Source organism: Carassius gibelio, chromosome A9, assembly GCF_023724105.1.
Source record: "Carassius gibelio isolate Cgi1373 ecotype wild population from Czech Republic chromosome A9, carGib1.2-hapl.c, whole genome shotgun sequence".
Lineage (NCBI taxonomy): Eukaryota > Metazoa > Chordata > Actinopteri > Cypriniformes > Cyprinidae > Carassius > Carassius gibelio.
Window position 1 is genome coordinate 4,885,759 of NC_068379.1, and position 7,002 is coordinate 4,892,760.

General features: G+C 48.9%; 1 pseudogene; it reads right to left on the minus strand.

The window, feature by feature from the left end:
- Positions 1-4,655: 4,655 nt before the first annotated feature.
- LOC128019485 (uncharacterized) lies at positions 4,656-6,599 on the minus strand (annotated as a pseudogene).
- Positions 6,600-7,002: the final 403 nt, after the last annotated feature.

Below are 7,002 nucleotides of genomic sequence, written 5' to 3' on the forward strand. Positions count from 1 at the left end.
CGGCGGTGAAGTGGGTTCCTCGGTCGGAGTTGACTCTTAAAGGCAGTCCAAATCTTGAGAAGATGTGGTTCATTAACAGGCAGGCTGTTGTTTCTGCTGTGTCGTTAGGAGCTGGGAGACACTCTACCCACTTTGTGAATTCGCAAACCACAGTGAGGAAATATTTGTTACCTCGTGTTGACCGTGGTAGGGGTCCTACCCAATCTATTTGGAGGTCTGACCATGGGTACGTCATTCCCTTCCGTTGTAGTGGCGCTCGGTGGTTTGGATTTGCCGGTTGGAACTGGCAACACACCAGGCATCCTTTAACATATTCCGCCACGTCTTGCTGCATGCTAGGCCAGTACGCCACTTGCTTGAGCGTTGTGTAGGTGGCCTTGGCACCGTGGTGTCCAGCGCATGGTGCATTGTGGGCATGTGCCAGCATCATCCCCCTTTGGCCTTGAGGAACTACAAGCTTTGGCGAAGTTAGGGGCTCAGGGACATATATGAGAACGCCATCTTTGAGATGCAACATGTGCTTGATCGAGTGAAGTTGGTGGAGATTGGATGAATTGGATAGGTCGGAGGAGGAAATGGGATGAGTTAGTGGGTCAGAAATGTGAGTGGCAATGGTTTGTAGGATTGGATCCAATGCTTGAAGGGTGAGGAGATCATCAGAAGTGAATTGAGGTGAGAGTTCAATTTGGGAGGAGGTGGGGGTTTGCGCACCAGTGGCGTGCTGGTGGCGGGTTATGGCCGCCACTGATGGGGTGGGTGGGAGGGCAGAAATTGTCCAGGACTCTCCATGTAATGCACCTGCTTTGGCGAGGGCATCAGTTTGGTCATTGAGATCTTTGTTTTGTCCTGGTTGACGTGAGTGACCTCTGACCTTTTTCCAATAAACGATCATGTCATGGTCGGTGACAATGGTATCGCATGCATGGAAGAGTTCCTGATGTTTGACTGGTTTGTTGTTAGTTGTCTTGAATCCATTCTGTTTCCATCCAGATAGATGGCATGTGAAGCTTAGACGGGCATAGTTGGAGTCGGTACAGATGAGGAGTTCTCTGATGTTGTGGGATGCAGCAAGTTTTAGTGTGATGAGGATGGCTGCTATTTTGGCATATTGTGATGATTGAGGGCCCAGTCTGAATTGTTGTGGTGGGCAAGGGTTGTTGTTGAGCCAGACCACACCAGCTCCAGCCTTCAAGTTGCCCTGTTGATTGTAAGAACAGCCATCGACATATGCTGTGGGCATGCCTTCACACACATTCTCCTCAAAGTACCTATAGTTTGTCACCTGTGGTTGTGACAGTTCTTTGGTTTCCATTGAATTGTGTGGCATGTCCATTGAACTGTTTTGGCAGGCTGCTAGCCCATTGCCCAGAGATGACTTGTGGTTTTGGGCATATCTTGCCTCGACGTCCCGTCCTTGGAGCGTCATTAGCCATGTAGCTATGCGTGCGTTGGTTACCATGCCATCCCTGATTCGTTGGCTGTTAAGGAAGGTCACTGGCTGGTGACACGTTTCTATGATGAGCTTTTGCGCTCCAATGTAGTTGGAGAAACGCTGAATGGCCCATACAGCGCAAAGCAACGCTTTTTCACAGTCTGAGTATTTGCATTCTGGGGGAAGTAATGTTTTGCTGGCATAAGCGACCACTCGTTTGTCTTTGTCATGGAGCTGGTAGAGGCCTGCACTGAGGCAATCATTGGAGAATCCAGATTCCAGATAGAATTCCTTTTCTGGGTCGGGGTAGGCCAGGCAAGGTGCAGAGCATAGGCGTTCTTTGAGCTTGCTCATAGCTGTGTCCTGAGCTTCCAACCAAGCAAAGGGTTCATCCTTTTTCAGGAGGGAAGTTAGTGGTCTTGCGATGTCAGCGTAGTTCTCGATGAACTGTCGTGATTAATTGCACACTCCAAGAAAGCTTCGTAGCTCAGAGATGTTAGTGGGTGTCTTTATGTTTTGGATAGCTTGTGTACGGCTGGACTGTGGTTCGATGCCATCACGTCCGATGAGCAAGCCAACATAATTTACCTTAGTTTTACACCACTGTCCTTTGTGTAGGGCAATTTTTGCTCCTGCTGTTGTCAGCTGGTTCAGGACGTGGTCAATTTCTTTGAGGTGGTCTGCCACATTTGAGCTCTTCATAAGGACATCATCCAAGTAAACAAGGTTACCTCTGGCTCTGGCATCAGGGCATGCTTTGTTTAGGAAGATGTTAAATTCAGCTGGTGAGTTGGCATAGCCGAAAGGGCACCGTGTGAAGGTGTACTGTCGATTGCCAAAAGTGAATGCCAGTTTGTGTTGGTCATCAGGGTGGACAGGGATTGTCCAAAATCCGGAAGCAACGTCCAGTGTGGACAGGATCGTTGAGCCTTTAATTTTGGGAATCTCTTGGTCCAACTGAGTCATGGGCCATCGTGATAAGGGAACTTGTTGGTTCAACTTGCGATAGTCTATGGTGGGCCGCCATTTGCCGTTGGGCTTTAGGACTGGCCATATTGGGGCAGAGTAGGTGCTGTTACAAGGCCGGCTAACCCCCTTTTCCAACATGGAGTCAATGATCTCCTGGACCGATTCGTAGGACGCTATCGGAATTTTGTACTGCCGCACAAATGTGGGTGGTGCATTTGGATGTGTTGGGATGCGCACAATGTGGATATTGGTCAAGCCACAGTCCAGGGAATCTTTTGCGAAGGAGTTTTGAGTTCTATTTGCATAGAACCTCTCGAAGTCCTTGGCGATCCATTTCACTGTGGAGGGCATCCGCCTCGCTCAGGATTTGTTGGACTTGTGCATTGAACCCAGTGTAGGGTTCCTCTGTCAAATCATTTGAGGTACTCTGGGCCTCAGTGATCAACCGTTCAGTTGATTCTGTCACAGACTGCGTTGAGACGGCATAGACAGCAAGATGAGTGTCGTCTGTTAGTTCTGATCGACAGACGCTTTCTTTGGACACTGGCAGAACACAAGTGATGGCAATGACTTCGTGGGGCTTTGTGAATGTCACAGTGTCGTCGCATTCATCCGACATTAGTTCGGCTGGTATGGGACCAATGATAGGTACTGCTAGCTCAAAGTCATGGAACGCTTGGTTGATGAGCCATCCCAGGTGACTGGCTTTGGGAATGTTGATGTCCTTGGCCGTACAGTTGTTGATCAAGACATACACGGCACGAGATGATACTTCCATGAGAGGTGTGGCTTCCAAGGTCAGTCCTAGTCTTAGGTAGGTCCTGGAAGGTTGGAAGAAACCTAGCTTACTGTTGAGAGTTTGGCCAGGTCGCATGTTGAGGCGTACGCTGGCACTCTTGCTGTAGGCAGGTATTGTGACCTCTTGCTCACTGATCATTGCGCACGCATCTGGGATTGTTTGGCCAGATCGAAGGTTCTTGAGATTGACTGAAGTGGTCAGTTGCTGTGATGGGGGAGCCCATATGACGTCATTCACTGTGTCAATGTAGGCATTGAGACGAACCATGATGTCTGCTCCTATGTAGATGTCATGATGTAGGTTGGGGACAACGAGGAAGTAGTGACTCAAGAGTCTGTTGTTCCAGCGTAGGTCTACAGCGCAGACAATCTTTGAGGTAGCCATGGTTGTTGACTATGGACTGAGAGGGAAGCGGCTGTGCTTTGAGACATGTGGTAGGCTCTGATGTCTCTGCTTTAATGTTTTGAAAAGCTTTAGGCTGATGGCTGAGTTTTCAGACCACAGGGCTAGTGCTGCATCAGACACTGGTGTGTCTTGGACGTTTATGGCAGTCATGATTTGAAGAGAACCTGAGTCTGAGTCAGATGCTTGCAATGAGCAGAGGAAAGGGTTTTGGTTCTTGCTACTCGGAGTTGAGCTTGCTCTTGGTTTTGACTTTGCATCGTCAGTCAGTGAATGGGGGGCGGTGTCTGTGGCTTGACACTGTGACTCGTTGGGGTTTACCGACTGGAAGGGCAGAGGCTTGCGGACTTGAGTCCAGATCTTCAGGTGCTTGAAGTCTATCAAAGGTTCAAAGCGATTAAGCAGGTCTTTCCCGATGAGGAGTGGATAGGTGTTGAGTGGTGAAACGTACACTGGGTGGACGAGATTCATTGGTCCCACAGTTAGGTTAATTGGGGCCACATGTTTTAGTTTTAGGCCTGTGTGGGAATATGCCTGGAGGTTCAGTTCACACCTTTGAAGTTTGAGGGTGCTACTAGACCTCTTTGTTCTTTCTTGGACTTCTTCAAGGAGTTCTGACGACATTAGAGTGATGTCGGCTCCCGTGTCGAGAAGGGCTTCGACTTTGATGTGGCGTTCGATGATGATGGAGAGGTAAAACTTTCTTGCTATACCTTTCTCAATGAGGTCGCCTAGGAGTTGAGGGACTGGAGTTTGGGAGGAAACAGGTAAGATGTCAGGACTGATTGGGTGCTCTTCGGAGGAGTGGCAGACGACCAAGACAGCACTTTCAGGGACTTGAGAGGTTTCGTCAGCAGGGGTTTGTTGAGCTCTGCTATGATCTGGAGCATCAGGTGTTGAGTTAGGGACTAACTCTGTGGCTGGGTTTTCAGGTACGATTGCTTGTCCATCTGAAGTTAGGGTAGTTATAGTTCTTTGAGAGTGAGGTGAAGGAGTGCTGTTCTCTGTGGTTTGTTGGGTCAGGTGGTCGCTGTCTTCTCGTCCGGCCGCTAGTCAGGCTGTATCTGGTTTCTCTTTCTTTTCCCACTTTCGGTCTTCCTACTTTCGATGGAAGAACTCTTTCATCATCATCTTCATCAGCTCTTGGGAGTCAAAGCACGGTGAAGTCTTTTGTTCTTGTGTGGATTCAGGTTGAGCTCGGTCAGCTAGGGATCTTTGTGAGTTTTTTCGTCGATTCCTTGGGCTGGTTGCTCCAGGCTATGTTTGTCGTTTTCCCTTGGAGTTTTCGTTGAATTCCCATGAGTTTTTATCTCTTGAGTTTCCAAATGAGCTTGGCTGGTTCCACGATCTTTCCCTATGTCTCTCATGAGGTCTTGTTTGGTCCCATGAGTTTTCCCAGTGACGTCCAGGTGAGCGTTGTCGCCCATGCGGTCCACCCCAGTGGTTGTTCCTTTGTTTAGGTTGTGTACCGGTGTGGGAGTCCCGTTCTCTGTGGGACGAGGGTGCATTCCACTCTCTGGGTGTTGCCTTGGCATGATCTTGACGTTGGGTGCCCTCTAGGGCCAGCCCTTTACTCTGAGTGTTGAAGTCGAGAACTGCCATGGTTTTGTTGCTCTTTTCTGAAGTCATCTTCTGTTTAGCATAGGCCTTATGTGCCAAGTCTGGCAGTTGTTGAGCACTCATTGTGCGTGGACATGCAAGGACGCCAAGATGGTGGCTTACCCCGGGATGAAGATTCCTCAGGAAGAGGGTTTTAAAATTTTCATCCTCCTCCATATTCTGTTCATTGCGAGTCCCGAAGAAGGCTTGTCTGAGTCGGCCGCAGAACAATTGGGATGGCTCCTGGCGACCTTGTTTCGTCTCCAGGGCAGCCACTAGTCCTTGTTCCGACTCAGGGTCAGCAAATTCTTTGATGAGGGCTTCTCGGAGCAGCTGGTAATCAGTCTTTATGTGGGCCGGCTGGCGGTCCAGGAAACTGCGAACCTCTGAGCTGGATGTTGCTCGGATCAAATAAAGTCTATCTTTGTCGGTGATGCTGGGTCTCATTTCCAGATGAAAGTCAACATCTTGCAGATATCCTTTGATCCCCTGACTGCCTGGCCCATTTGGGGTAAACTTGCCAATGTTCCTGGCGAGTTTGTCGAGGTCCTTGAGATCCAAGCCACGTGATGATCTATGGCTGGCTGGAGCCATTTCTTTCAACTTTGACGTTACGTGAAGTTCTTCGGAGGGAGCTGGTGAGTGTTTCGGCACTGCCCCCTCCCCCTTTTTATCACGTGTCAGTCCAGGAACAGGGGACCCGGGCCTGCTTGGCAGGGGTGAGACTGGTGCCCATTGTGTCCTTGGAGGTTCAGAACGCAGCGCGTAGGCATGTCGGAGTCCCTCTCTGAAGCTGACTGACTCCTCTTTGATGTAGTCCAGCTGTCGTGTTAGGTGGCTGATCTCCTTTCTTGACTCATCCAGGTGAGTTTCAAGGGCTTTAATTCTGCCGTTCTTGTCTCTGAAGTCGGCCTTGGCCTTTTCCAGGAGCTGTTCCGCATACTGTAGCTTGTTGGAGAGATCAGCGTAGTCTTCCTTGACTTGTTCCATTTCTTTTGTAGTAGCTACTAGTGTCTCTTTAAGCCTGGTGATCTCCTCCTCTGTGCCTTGTTCCACTTCATCTGGTTCTTACCGTTATTCCTGAGCCTCCAGTTCTAGCTGCGTGATGCGTCGTTGTGCGTGTGTTAGCTCCTGCTGGAGATGGGCGGCATGCCTGTGGCTCAGCTTGAGGGTGGCGATGAGTGTGTGGCTTAAGGAGCCAGTGATCTTTGCTAGTTCTTTGTGACTGTAGCTTTGACTTGGGTCTTGTCTCATGAGGCTTGTTATGTTGTCATCCAGCTGGTCCTGTGTCTGATGTTTCAGTGTTTCAGCAGCCTTAGGTAGGAGGCTGTCTGTTGTGACACTTAGCCAAGTCTCGAGGTCCTCCCAGTGGCCAACAGGGTCTGTTGTGCGAGACATGTTTTGCCGCTTTGAGGGAGATCTAGAACCTAGATTGACACAGAACTTGAAGAGGAGAAAACAAAACAAAGACAACAGAGGTGTAAAGGTGCAATGTCACGTGTTGGTTGATGTGGGGTGTGTAATGGGCAGGCGAGTTTAGTTCTCAGTGACTGTGAATCTCTGGTGGGTGTGCTTCTAATTTGAAATTTCTGTGGGGAAAATAAATGAGCACACAAAGATAGAACAGCTAGAGAACAGAGAGATAAAAAAAAAAAAAACAGAGCAAGGAACAAAATATATTTTGTCAGCTTCCAATTTGCCTATAAAAGAAAGGGTTTTCTTTTTCTTGTAAAGAAAGATAAGAGCCAATGGTAAGATGAGAGTGAGGAAGACAACACTGAATGAGGACAAATAAAAAAAA